The sequence below is a fragment of the Protopterus annectens genome, chromosome 11.part0, assembly GCF_019279795.1.
Source record: "Protopterus annectens isolate FY-2018-M chromosome 11.part0, PAN1.0, whole genome shotgun sequence".
NCBI lineage: Eukaryota > Metazoa > Chordata > Ceratodontiformes > Protopteridae > Protopterus > Protopterus annectens.
Window position 1 is genome coordinate 416,961,787 of NC_056745.1, and position 14,974 is coordinate 416,976,760.

General features: G+C 41.6%; 1 protein-coding gene across 5 annotated transcripts in view; it reads right to left on the reverse strand.

Annotated features, from left to right (window-relative positions):
- ANKS1B (ankyrin repeat and sterile alpha motif domain containing 1B) overlaps positions 1-14,974 on the reverse strand; it is a 6,771,497-nt gene that overhangs the window by 5,476,924 nt on the left and 1,279,599 nt on the right. The gene's annotated exons all lie outside the window — the stretch shown is intronic.

The window sequence follows — 14,974 nt, forward strand, 5'->3', positions numbered from 1 at the left end:
TGACCCTGTATAGGCCACTCCTAATAGCCTTGCTTTTGGCCAAACAACCATTTGTATTGATAGTAACATTACACAGTAAGATTGGACACCCTTTGTTAAGGCCTTAAAGTAGCTGATAAAGAGGTAGCTGGTGACAGTAATAGCTACCTCATAGCCTGGGCAGACACGGGCATAGTTAATAAAACAGTGCCAGCCATTCCCAGGTGTGTGTGCATGTGTGCATGTGTGTGTGTGTGTGTGTGTGTGTGTGTGTGTGTGTGTGTGTGTGTGTGTGTGTGTGTGTGTGTGTGTGTGTGTCAGCTACTTGAACAGGGACATGAAGCACTGGTAGAACACAGAGAGTGTTGGAGGCCTTGGCTTGGCCACTCAGCTGAGATCTCAACTCTATAGCTGTGATAGTGGGGAGTCTTATTGGGGGATCTGGACAGAGAGGGAGAAACCAGCCCCGGACTGAATGTGGTCTCTGTGTGTTCTTAAGGGAAATTGCACTTGATGCAGAGAGCTGCATCTGGAAATACTATGTGTGTACCTGTCATCCTCCCAATGTACGTCCCCCACTGGGGCTAATGGTGAGGATTGATGCTCTTTGATTACTGTTGACAGTGGTGGGATGTCACACCACCCATACTCAGCTGGCAGTAATAGCCACCCTACTAGCTGGCAGATTTGGAGAAAACTCACCCCCATCCCCTCCAGTCATTCCCCAAAGTATACCTGCCACAATTCCTCAGCCTATTATCTCAAGAGAGCAGGTCATCTTGGCATTCTCTAAGGTCAAAATCACAACATCATTGGGACCAGACTACATCCCAGATTGCCTTTTAAATAACTTAAAGCATGGCCTAACAGATCCACTTGGATCCCTCTTTAACCATAACCTGAGACCTGGCTATGTTCTAGCAGAATGGAGGACAGCAACAGTAATGCCTCTGTACAAAGGGGGAACATCAACCGACCCTGGACATTATAGGCCCATAAGCTTGACTAGCCTCATCTGCAAGACCATGGAAAGAATAATTATGGACCTTATTAACAAGGATATAGATAAGCTGCAAACCACTGACCCAACCCAGTTTTTGTTAAAGGTAGATCATGCCTGTTAAACATGGTTGACTTCTTTGAGAAAGTCACCAAGGCCCTAGGTTCATAGGTTCATACTAGGCTATCTGCCCTAGGGCATTTATAAGCCTAGCCAGAGTTGTGTGGCTTTCACCACCCCTTAGGTTGAAGAATACTATACCCATTAGTTTGCCGTGCCTCTGTCCAGCAGTGATACAGAGATGATCCCCGGGGTAAACCTACGATCTCCCATCCACTGGTCAAGATTCCTGTTGAACAGAGCCAGCGAGGTGCTCTGTCTCACATGGACCGGGATTCTGTTCCACAGCATAGGGAGTCTCTGGGTGATGAATCTGTCCCTCCAGCACGTCCTATTTATATCCGTGTTGAGGTTTAAGTCTCTTGCTCTTGTGGCTCTGGTGGATTTGGATTTTTTGAGGTGAAGCATGTCCATTAATTCCGGGTTGGACATGGCCTTGTATGTCAGGCACAGGTCACCTCTGAGCAGACGTTATGCGACTGAATAGAGCTGGAGTTTCTTCAGTCGGGCAGCATATGGCATATTTTTGAGCCCCTTTATCCTTTTGGTGAGGAACTTTTGGGGTCTTTCCAATTGCTGCAGGTGTCAGGTAAGATACATTCCGAATGGGGCATTGTACTCAATCATTGGTCTGATAAGTGAAGAGTACAGGGGAACAATGACCCCCTTGATCTGGATGTGAATCCCTTCATAATCAGGTGGGCAATGTAGAAGGTCCTCCTAACCACTTTGGCAATGTGAGTGTCAAAAGAAAGGTTACTGTCAACTTGGGTCCCCAGGTCCCTGATAACCTCTTCTGTGCTTAATGGATTGCCACCTATGTGGTAACTTGGGGTTACCTTGTTTTTACCAAAGGGTATGACTATACATTTTTGGCGTTTAGCTTAAGGCCATGGCTCTGGCACCAGTTATCCGCTTCTATGAGACCTCTGAAGGATACCTGTGTCTGATGGATTTTCAACTATGGCGCCCAGTTTGCAGTCATCTGCAAACTTTGTCAGCCACAATCCTCCTATGTTTGCCTGCATTTCTGAAAAGTAGATGCCGAACAAGAGGGGGCCCAGGACTGAGCCCTGTGGGACACCACTTGTGACCGGCTTGGAGTCTGACATGGCACCAGCAACTCTAACCCTGTGGGTTCTGTCCTTGAGCCAGTTTGCAACCCATCTTGTGACATATGGGTTTACATTTAAGCTGGTGAGCTTTTCTATGATACCCGAGTGGGGTATTGTGTCGAAAGCTTTTGCAAGGTCAAGGTAGGCTGTTTGAACTGCCTTACCCTCATCAATGGCCTTGGTGACTGTTTCAAAAAAGTCGACCAAGTTCAAGAGGCATGATCTGCCCTTGACAAAGCCGAATTGGGTAGGATCCAATGTCTGTAGGTCCCCTATGTCTTTATTTATGAGTTCCATTATGATCCTCTCCATAGCTTTGCAGACCAGGCTTGTTAAGCTTATGGGGCGGTAATTACCAGGGTCCATAGAAGCACCGCCTTTGTGGAGTGGGACCACAGTTGCCGTATGCCAATCTTTGGGTACATATCCTGTGGTAAGGCTAAGATTAAACAGCAGCCTTATGTGTGGGTTTAGTTCCTCATTGAGTTCGTGTAGCACACAGCCGGGGACACCATCCAGTCCCATTGATGCTGTGTTTTTAGCTTTAGAGAGAGCAGCTCTCACCTGGGCATTTGAGATGATTGGGAGGCTACACTCTGCTGGGATAGATATTTCTCCTTTTGAGGGGGGAGGGAGGGGAGAAATTTTTACTGAACCTGTCTGCCAGTATGTTTGCAATGTCTGTGGGTTCAGTGATTTTTGTATCATTTTGGACTAATTCTGAAAATATCTGGGAGTTTCTACCCAGATTTCTAACATAGCTAAAGAAGGCCTTATGATTGTCTTTTGAGTCCTTGGCGATTTTTCTCTCAAAGTTGGCCTTGGATGATTTTATGAGTGATCGTAGTTTTTTACTAGTATTGATCAGAGATGTCTTCCCTTTTAGGGATTTTGCTCTATCTTGTAGTAGCTTTCTCCTCTTGTTGTAAAGTTTGTTTATGGCTGGGGTCCACCAGATCGGGTGCTTGCATTTGGTGGAAAGGGTCTTGATTTTATTTGGGATTGCTTGATCCATGCAATCCTGGAGGTGCTCGTAGAAAACATTTGTAAAGGATTCAGCAGCAGGGGCCTTGAAGGATACCACACCAGTCTTAAGAAGTGTGAAGTTGGCTTTTGAGAAGTTCTTCACTGTGGTATTTTTTGTTGGGGGTGGGGGCAGGATGTGGATCTCCAGTGAGATTAGTTTATGGTCTGATCTCACCAATGAGGGATATACTTCCGGTGTGGAGCATTTTGTCCCCATGTTTGTGATGATCAGGTCTAGTATATTTTCACCTCTTTTGGGAATGGTGACAAGTTGTTCCATAGCATTTGAGTTTATGAACTCCAGGAACCTTTGGGCTAGGGTATTGGGGCTTGAGTAATGTTCCCAGTCTATGTTTGGGTAGTTGAAGTCACCCAATATGATGGTGTTTGGAGAGACATTTATACTGTCCAGTGTCTTCAGGAAGGCTGTGTGGGGTTCCTGAGTTTGAGAGGGTGGCCTGTAACATGCTACAAACTGTAGAGCAGTTTTGCCTATGGTTAATTGCACCTAAATGGTCTCTGATGCTTCGTGAGTTGCCACCAGCCTGGAGGTGTGGGTATCCTTGATGAATATGGATACACCCCCTCCTTTTGTGGTACGGTCCGGGTTTTGGGGCCGGAACGTATGATATGAGGTAAAACCTGATAGTGCCGGGGTGCTCTCAGGAGCCTTGAACCAGGTTTCAGTCACAGCACAGATATCGATGTTCTCCATACTGAGGAGGGCTTTGAGGGCGTGCATCTTCAGATTTAGACTTCTGGCATTGAGCAGCATTACCCTTAGTTTTTTTCCATTATTGTTTTCTAGGGCGGTGGGTTTAGAATTTGAGCCTTGTCTAAAAAAGGCACTATGGGGTGGCAAGAGCCTTTGCCAATATCCGGAAACCCAGGGGTGACAGGTGCAAGCCGTCCCTTGCGAAGCAGCGTGGCTTGTCAAGCATGTCATTCCAGGCAGACAGACATTAGATCCCCTTAGAATGACACCAGAAATTAAGCCAATTATTAAAACTGATCATTTTGTCTCTGTATTGTGGCATCATTCTTGGTGAAGGTAGGATACTGCTCAGGGTCAGGGTCATACCAGCCTGGGCTACATAATCTGAGAGCTCCTTTATGTCTCTTTTGATGTAGTCCAGGGAGGTATGTCTCAGGTCATTCACACCGGCATGGACAATGACTGAGTCATACTTGTACTTGCTGTGGAGTGACCTGAGTGCTTGTGTTATGTGGCAGATTCTAGCGCCCGACAGGCAGCTTACTGTGACCCTCTCTTTGTTCATTCTGATGAGTGGGACGTCAGTGTGTCTGACTATGGAGTCACCTATGACAAGTGTGTCTGGCATTGTGTTTGGCCTTAAAGGCTGTGACTGATTTGCACACTGACTTTGTGATCTATGTGTTGCTTGTGTTATGTCATGAGGTGGCAGTTGTTTGGGTGTCTGCTTTGGAGGCCTCTGCTGTTTTGGTAGATTTTTGATCAGTGCCTCCGAGTATGTCTTTGTGTGTTTATGTGTTTGATTTGTAGTTGTGATAGTTCTATGTGAGACTGGGTTTATGGTGCGTGTGGTTACCTTCTCCTCCTGGCTGGTTTTGCCAGTCCTGAGTTGAGAGAGCTCAGCCTCCAGTTTGGCTATATAGTTGCATCTTTCGCATGTATTTGTGTTTTGTGGGAGGAGGAGAGGGTTGTCTGTGTACATGAGGCAATTGTAACATTGCCTCAATATTCCCAGATTCACCAGCTGAGCAGGAGAGGACGCTAGCAACTGACCCTTTGACATGCTAGAAGAAATGAAAAAGTTTGCTGTGTAACTGAGTCAGGAAGGACCTATAGGGAAGTGGGTACTAAAGGGTTTTTAAGCTAGTGAAGTACTTTGTATAATATAGAAGTGCTTTACCTGACTAAAAAATGCTTTAGGAACAATTGCTGAGCTTTACAGATAGAGAATAGACTGTTTAGATTACAAGTAGAGCAGTTCTAAGGGAAAAAATGAAGAGCAGACTTTACGGAGCCAGAAATAGTTTAACCTTGTTTAACCAGCGCTGCCCGATGGTGCTCTAGTGGCAACTCTGCGCTAAATGCAGAAAAGGCAATAAGTCAGTAGTACAGGCTAGCACACTTTAATGGGCAGCCAAACAATTAAATTAAACAGCAAACAAACACTTTTCAACTTGAATTAGACTAATTTCGACTAAAATGTACTTTTAAGTGCAGATAATAAAAAATGCAGTAAATAGCTATGAAAACAAGTTAAAGCTTGCTCTAGGTAAGCAGTAGAAGGTAAAACAAATATAAAAAAACAGCAGGATACTTAATCAGGAAAGCAGTCGCTTTTTTTCAGTTCTCTGTAGCCAGGAAGACTCAACAGGACCACGTGGAGCTGTGTCTGAGCAATATCCAGGTAAGGGAAAAACAGTGCAAACCACCTATCTTGACCTAGCCATGGCATTTGACACAATCCCCCAACCAGGTATTACAGAGAAACTTTCCCATTTGGAAATTAACCTCTATATTACCAGATGGGTAGCCAACTGGATCACCGACAGCGACAGAACACCTACTGTCAAAGTAGGTTACTTCACCCTAGCAAAAGACAAGTCACCAGTGTTGTACCACAGGGTTCTGTGCTGGGCTCCTTACTGTTCAAATTTATTTCTCAGAAATCCAGGCAAACTTGTATGGTCTATGTCTGACCAAGTTCACTGATAATTGCAAATTGGGAGCAATCATTGAGTCCCCCAATGATGTTAATGTACTGCAGACAGGGTTAACACAGACAAATAATTTGTACCACAGCCATGCACTAAAACTAAATGCAAAAAATATATTAGTATTCCCTTTGGGAAAGCTGACATCCCTGCTAATTACATTATAGACAGCACCCCCCTAAGTGCAGACCATGAGATATGTGATCTGGGTATGTATCCACAGTAGTAAGGAAATCCTTCTATGTGGATTTGCATCTACATCTAAGGGTGTTATAATTCCATTATACTCAGCCCTCATCAGATCAATAATTGAGTACAGAGCTCCTTTTGCATGTACCTTACCAAACAGCTGCAACAACAGGAAAGACCAGAGAGTTTCTCACCAAGAAATTACAACGTACACAAAACAAGTCTTACATAGAAAGACTGAAAGCTCTGTGTCTGTATTCTGTCTCCTACTGAGTGGTAAAAGGAGGCATATGCCTGGCTTACAGGGCAGTCTCTGACCCCTGGGCCTGATGGAAATGCTACACATTTGTAAATCAAACTGCAGGAGGGCCATTTACTCTAGGGATCTTAACCTAGCCTCTGACATGAAGAGGTCATGCTGGAGAGATACTTGCATGTCTCTAGAGACTGCTACTTCTCTGGAACAAGCTTCCAATTCATGGCAAACAGGTCCCCTCTCTGACCCTCTTCAAATGCAATATAGATCAAGACACACACACACACGCACAAAATCTCTTTAGGCCTGACCACAAATTTCTGAATGCTGTTTCTACACTGATGTCTGATCAGCATCTGATGATCATGCCTCCGAACACCTTGCATCTTGGACAGCTACCCCATTCTTCCTACCCTATAGTGCTAGTCAGTATTTCCATTCCACAGAAGTATCACTTAACTTAGGATCTCAAACTCATGGGGCTGAAGCCTGAAATGACTCCATCCCAAAATAGCACAATGCTGTGTGAGAGATACTGCAACACTACATCCCAAGCTGCACTGACAACGTTTCTCTTTGCTTTGGTATTTGTAGCCCTCATGTGCAGGTCAAAGTAATTTCAGTCCAAAACTCATCAAAGATCAATCTTGTTTCCTCTGTACTGTGTCCACTGCAAATGTATTTACAATGCCTTCAAACATTAACTGCTCATTTTTGGCTTACTGGATTATTTTGTACTTAGTCTGTTATTTGATTATATTGTGTCATACTATCTTTTAGTTTTCAGGCTAATCAAAATCCAGATGACTCTGACAGGGTGGGTAGTTGTCTCTGGTATAAGGTTTTGTGAAGCATTATGCTCAGTTGCTGATGGGATTGGAGTGCAGTAGCAGCATTCATAGTAGAAGCCTTGTGTGAAGTCATGGCTTCTTTAATGAATGTTCATACTGCTTTCATGGAGCAAAGCTTGTTAATAACTATAAAACAAACTGCTACAATCATTCATGGTTTGGAGTTTTCCCGTTACAACATAGATTGGAAGACTTTTATTTTTGAATGTTTCCAGCCCTGTACTCTAACCTAAGGTGAACTGTTGATCTTCTTTTAATGAATAACTAGTGTTTCTGATGAATTATCATTTTCTTGGGGCCTTATTGTCTGTGTCTCAGAGGTGGCATCCCTCTACCTGGTTTCTAATTACTGATTATGATATTGTTCCATGTTATTCAGTGGGTTTTCACTTTTGGATGTTTTACATAACAACAGCACTATCTTCATATCATAATCACTATATTTTTTATGAATGGACATCATACTTAAAGGATGTGAGATAATTTTCAGATTTTCTTTATTTTTAACTATTTTTATTGTTTTTTAGACTGGCTATTTTTCATTTTTTTAAATTGGTTGTGCAGTGTGATTTTTAGTTTTTATCTTTTAGTTTTGTTCATAGCATAAGTGTATCATATAGTTAGGGTAAGTATGTTTTACTAGTTACGAATTTCATTTTTATTATGTTTGTGAGAGCTTTTATTTCTATAGCTATTTGCACTGGAATCTGGTAGGTTATGGCAAATGGTTGAGTGGTGGGTTTATTATATCAGTCATGGTGGGGCATGTGCTCATTGGTTTTATGGCCAAGTTTTGATACTAGTGGGATAAGGTAAGTGTTTACAGTGGGATCAGTAGTTAGTGAAGCTCTTCAGTTAAGAAGGTGGCTGCTTAATTGCTGGGGAATCGGATGATGAATTTCAATGGTAAATGTACCTTTTTATATGGAAAGTTGTATTTTTTTATTTATTTATTTTATGTATCTGTGGTATTGGGTGCATTCTTTGGGGGAAAGGATGGTTAAGTATTGATTTATTTTGATATTATCAATCTGTATGCAACGTGTGCATTTGCAGTCATTTTACAGGTATATTTGGTACTTGTGCGTCTGTTCATTAAAAGTTGGGTTAGCAGTACCTTCCTGTTGGGGATGGTAATTATTTCAGTTACTCATTTTATTCTCAGTTATTACCTGGACAATAAACACTCATGAGACTGCCCATTTATAAAATCACATGCAGACCATATAGCTTCTATTCACCACATACCTTCTGTTCATTAGAAACTTGGCCAATTAACTTAGCCCACTGATGTCAGTGGGAAGCATTACTCCAGCATTAAAAGACACAGAAAAACAGATATATGGAATATGTGGCGGTTGGTTTGTGTGGCACATGTAATATCTTGTTCTGCATAATTAGGGAATTCAGTCAGATATGCATCCCAAAACTTTTTGTAATAGGAATTAATAAATTAGCCCCCAGATGTGAAAAGCATCTTTCATTTTATGATGACTGACTCATAGAAACAGTGTCACTCCAGGACAATTTTATAAATGATAGTTGAAGAATTTTGGCTGTTCCTTATTGTGGCCCATGTGTTATCTATGGTCTCTTTCACTCTCTTTTAAATAAAAGAAAAAACTGAGGCAAAGATTACTTTTTTAAACTAACAAATTGGCACACACAGTCAGCACTTGAAGTTCCAGAATGTTCACATTCTACAGTACTATATCTGATTACATTCCCCTGATTCATGCAAGTTAGGTGGTGCTGCGGTAGTGTTGTCGCCTCACAGTAAGACTCTGTCCTGTTCGATTCTCAGCTAGAGCGTCTTTTGTGTGGAGACATGCGTGAATGGGCGTACCTTCGTTGAAGGTTGTCCATCAGGGCCAGCAACTCGGCACGTAAAAATGTACTGCCAATCATTAGCGGACCGGAGTACCACTGTGGCGACCCCTAACCGGGAGAAGCCGAAAGACACAACAAGTAGAATTGATCAGTGTGCTCTAAAAGTAGTAACTGCCATCAGAATGTGACAGAACATATTTCTCATTAAAATTCCAAAAAACATTTTCTACCAGAATGTTATACTGGGGGTGACACTTTATTTAATTAAATTATTTATTTAAACTTTGTTGACAGTGTTAGTTTAAGACAACAGATTATTTTCAGGAGAGATCTGAGGAGGTATTTCAAACTGACTAGGGTACTTTTGGCCAGGGCACTGGGAAACTTCCCCTATTCTTTTCTATAGGTGCTTTGGGACCTTCTTCATCCATCTGAGCTAACACCAACTGAGGCAGATGGTGCTTCAGTTTAACATCTTATCTGAGGTATGGCACACTCAGGAGTGCAGCATCTCCCTTATGCTGTAGTGTAGTATCAGTATTAGAAATGTGATCCATCTGTCTTTGAGATCATAATAGCACCACAGGGAAAGAGGAATCCAAGTACCATTTCAGACTTGATATCGTTATTACTGTCTAAAGCATCTGCCTTTTTCAAAAGCAGTGTTTATAACAAATGTCATACTGTGAAACAAATTTGCTTATTTAGAATGCATTAGTATTTACTCTTGTTCTGTTCATGCAAACATAAATGCTAACTTAAAATACAGCAATTGCACCATATTAGTTGTGTTTACTAGTATACTTAAGTAGCATTTGACTGTTATGGTACCGCAGAAAAAAATAATCCAAGCATGTGTTTTTTTTTCTGGGACGCTGATATTTTACTACTTTCTGTAGGCAAGAATAATGGCTGATTTAATTCATTGCTCCCTAACATTATCTCCATCCAGCCATGTCCACATTGCGCAAGGAACTGGTTCTGTCTCTACCCTTGGATGCTCAGGCAGCAGAGCATTCAGGCCATGGAACACAGTGATGTCATATAATGTTCCAATGGGGGAAATCACCTCTATTTCCCCTCCAGGTATGGGCATGCCCAGGTGAGTATGGGGACCATATAAAGTCCAGAGGGCCATTAAGTGGAGCTGAAGGGTGTGGTTATCATACTGCAATCAGCTCTTCTTAACAGGCAAGCTGGTGGGAGTATTCAAAGCACTAACATTCTTCATCCATGCTCATTGTTAGTCGGGGAAAAGACCTTCAATGGGCTTTGCATGACAGATCTTTGCATTTATTTTTGATGTCTCCAGCATCCCCACTCTCCCCAGAGAGGTTCCTGACAGTTCCTAGCCTAAGCCTGAGAATCGATGTCTGACAGTTCCCCTGAGCATACATTACCTGTCCCTCCCCCAGGAACACTCCTCCCTCTACTATGTTGTCAACAAAAAATGTTTAAGATGCTAGCTTAACTCAGGTCACCTAAGCTATAGTCATGGTTTCGTCCATTTGTATATTCAGAATGGCTATTATCTAAACATGTATGAGGTGTGGATACAAGTCAAGGTATTAATTTCGAAACACTGGAAAGTGGCATCATCCAGAGCTAATGAAAGATACTGTGCAATTGGCTTGATAATAAAATGTCCTATCCTTTTTGTTGTAATTGACTCTGTTTATGTAATTTTTTGTAGTTTATCTTTCAGCAGTTTTAGTAACTGGTGTGTGAAAATTTTAACCACTGCATATGATTTACCTGAAACAATCCATCTGCTGCTGTAAAATTGGGTCACAGTTGCACAGAAAAGGCTTCCTACAAGGCTTGACATTTAGAAATATATTGAAAATTTTCGATTATAAATAAGTGATTTATAAACTACAAACAATCTTTCATATAAAGAATTTTTTTTAAATATTTAATTGTAGTCAGAACTGAGTTCTTAATGTTCAGGAGTTTAAGATTTATATGATAGTTGTCAGCAAAGTTAACTCATCTGTCAGATAATGGATAAAGATGAAATAATGTTCTCATTATTATGGTGCCTGACATGTATATTATTAAAAAAGCAAGACTGTATAGCATACTTAATTTTTGGTGGGTTTTCTTTACATTTTGCTGAATATGGATGTCAAACTTGAGGTTTTCATCTAGGGTTTATATCAGTCCGTCAAAACAGCTGAATATCAAATACCAGATGTTCGAACTGTAAAGTTCAAACACTGGTAATCGCGAAGCCGCGGCCCACCGAATTCTTTCCCAGGGAAAGAATTTGGTGGGCCATTTCTGTGGCTTTGCGAGTATCAGGAATGTGGTGGGAAGTTACGGGTCGGGTTCAGGTAAGTGTGTGATTGTGTGGATGTTAGGGTTAGGGCACGGGTTAGGTGAGTTAGGGTTAGGGCACGGGTCAGGTGAATGTGCGATAGTGACGGACCTTAGGGTTAGGGTTTGGGTTAAGGTAAGTGGATAGCTAGTAGTGTATGTACAGTTTAGTGTAGGGTTAGATGTAGGATTTTGAGTGTATGTGTGTGGATTGATGTTGTTTTGGTGTGTTTGTGTTGCGTGTGTGTTTCTTGGAACAGCAATTTTTTTCCCTGGGAAAAAAATCACTGTTTTAAGACTTCAATGTTTTTGCAGTTCATGAGTTGAAGTTCGAACATATGGTGTTCGAACTTCAGACGTTTCAATGAACTGATATAGACCCGTTTGTCTACAGTTACACCAAGTAGTTTGGCAAAGGGAACAACTTCGATCGCAGAGTTGCTTTGGCTAAGGACTTGGAAGGAATTTTTATCACAATAGAAAGATTTTGAGGGTGTGAATAGTAGTATTTTGGATTTGTTAGCATTGAGAGAAAAGTGATTTTGGCACATCCAGATCTCAATAGTTGAGAAGACAGTCTGAGTTTTAGATAGGAGTTCAAGGAGGTTAGAGGCAGAGCAGACAAGTGTAGAGTCATCTGCATATTGGATGACTTTGGCATTAGGAATAGCAGAGTGAATGCTATTGATAAAGATATTAATCAGCATTGGTCTGAGTATGGACCCCTGTGGTACTCCGTAGGGGTGGGTAAGAAAGGTGAGGTGCCTTTTTTCCATTTCACAGCCTGAGATCTATCTGACAGATAGCCTGAGAACCTGGAAAGAATGTTTTGGGAGAGATTTAGGTTTGAGAGGTGACTTAGAAGGTGCTTATGGGAAACAGTATCAAATGCTTTAGAGAGATCTAGGAGCACTGTGGCTACTAAGTTCCCAGAATCTCGGGCTTGATTGACAGTTTCTAAGAATGAGAGTAGAGCTGTTATGGTGCTATGTCCTGGTCAGAAGCCATGTTGGGTAGGGGTAAGAAGTTGGTTTTTAGTCAGAAAAGGCATAAGTTGGAGGTGGATGCATTTTTCTAGGATTTTGGAGATTGGAGAGAGAAGAGCTATAAGGCAGAAGTTTGAAAGGTTAGTGTTTTTGCCTCCCTTGTGGAGAGGAAGAATAAAGGTGGAATGCCAGAGTTTACGGACAAAGGATTCCTTTATGGATCTATTAATTGGGATACTAATTGAGAGAGCTATACCATCGGCAGCAGACTTGAGAAAGGAAGAGGGGATGTTGTCAGGTGCAGTGGAGCAAAGTTTAAGTTTAGATAGAAGTCTTTTTATGTAGTTAGTGGATACAGGTTTAAGCTCAATGGGGGGAAATTATTTAGGGACTTAGATGAGGTGGAATGTATGAGAGATGGATCATTATTGCGAAAAGTTTTTGTTAGGTCGGACATTGACTCTATAAAAAAAGAGTTGAATAGTGAGGCTAATTCAAAGTCAGATTTACTTGGGTCCGGACAGGGGTTATTTTTGGAGCCTGGGATGAGCAGTGAGTTTATGTAGTTCCAAAAAAGCCTAGGGTTTTGGGGATGGTTGAACTGGTGCTTAGTGTAGTAGGATTTTTTGTCTTTGAAGATTTGTTTTTTTGAAAAGTTACGGAGCTGTGTATATTGGAGAAGGATTTCGGGAAGTTTATTCTTTTGGTAAAGCTTCCAGGATTTGTCTCTTTGATGCATAATTTGCTTTGTTTCTTTGGTTAGCAAATAGGCAGTTATAGTTTTTATTCTTTATTTCCTTGGTGGAGCTGGGGAATTTAGAGCATCTAGGAAAGTAGAATTAAAGTGGTTTATGGCTTTATCGAGTGGAAAGGTTTTTCGAATGTTCCAATTCATTTGTTTGAGATAGTTAGAGGAGGTTTTGGGGTCAAATTTACTAAGGTTGAGAGTCTGAATATATTGATGTTGGTGTGGATGGGAGGTAGTTGCACGGTAAATGAAAGCTGGGAGGTGGTCACTAATGGAGTCAGGGATGGTGCCAGAGTTGGTAATTTTATTTGGATGGGGGATTTGTTTTATTGGGTCTGGTGATGGAGTGGGTTACTTGAGTAAAGTTAAAGAGGTTAATGGACAGGGATGGTATGGGACTGTTGATTTTATTCCAGTCGATGTTTACATCGCCTAGTATGCAAGTTTCAAGGTTAATTTCACCTGAGGCCCATTAGAGTATGTCTTCAAGGGTTGAGATGTTATTCCTGGGTGGGATATAAAGGGTGATGATACAGAGGCTTTTGTGATTATTTATTTCTAATAGAATGACTGTTAGTTCTGCACAGGCAAATTTAGGAATGGGGTTTGGCAAGGGAATTAAGGTAAGTAGATTGGAATAAATTAATGGAATGCCTCCACCTTTTTTCTTTGGGCGGTCACATCTAAGAGTGTGAAATCCAGAGGTTAGGATTTCCGAGTAATAGATGTGGGGTGTGAGCCAAGTTTCAGAGATGGCTACAAAGTCAGGTTGGTTATGACTTAGCCATACTTGAAACTGATGTAGTTTGTTGTTGAGACTCTGGGCATTCAGTGTGAACAATTTAAGAGTATTGTAGTGGGATGAAAGGTTAGAGGAAGGGAGAGGGTAATTGTTATTTGTGGGTGGGTTAGGTCTGGCGTTGGGGTAAATGTCTCCAGCTAAGACAAGGTTATTGAAGGAAGTTATTTTAGTGTGCTTTGGTTTGGATTTAGGGTATGCTGGATAGTCTAGTATTTGTTTAAGAGTAAGTGTCTTAGCAGTAGTGGAAATAATTTTAGGATTAAAAAGGTGCAAAGGGCTGAGCTGAAACAGAGAAGAGGAGATGGAAAATAAATGATTATATGTGTGAGGGAGGAGATGGTTTTGTGTGGGAGTATAGTAAGGAGTAGAGAGTGGAAGCTTATTGGAGGTATAGGAGCTGGCATGGTATAAAGTTGTTAGGAGTAGTAGGAGGGAGATGGGGGTTCAGAGTGTTAGGAACAGTAAGGAAAGCATGGTTAGGAAAAAGGTAGTTTAATATGGGAGAATTTGTAGTTGGACAGAAGAGCTGTTGGGTGAGAGGGGATAGTGAAAGAGTGATGTATTTAATTAGTGATGTATTTAATTACTGTGGGTGAAAGGAGGAGGGGTAAAGAGGGAAGGCTTTGATTAGATGGTTGTCTTGAGTGGGTGGGGATTGGTTAAAATAAAAGTAGAAGTAGTGGAGGTGGGTGAGAATTGGGGGCAGGGTAGGGGAGCAGAGTGAGCCCACAGGGCAAACGGAGCAGGTAGAGCCAAGGAGAAGGAAGAAAGCCAGTAAAACATTATCAGTGAAGCTGAGAACTAGCTCAGAGGTAAGGAGGTACTGACATAAGGCATTGCGTGTGTGAAATTAAAAGGATGCAGAGGGTTGACAGAGGATAGGAGCTGAAAACAGGCAGTAGTAGTTTAGTAGAATATAGTAAGTATTAATAGGGCTAAAACAGGGCAATGGTAAATTAAAAGAACAGTTACAGTACTTTTGGCTTGTATTAAAAGATAGGTAGTGGTTGAACAATGCCAACTGGAGGCCTAACTGAGTAAGTACAA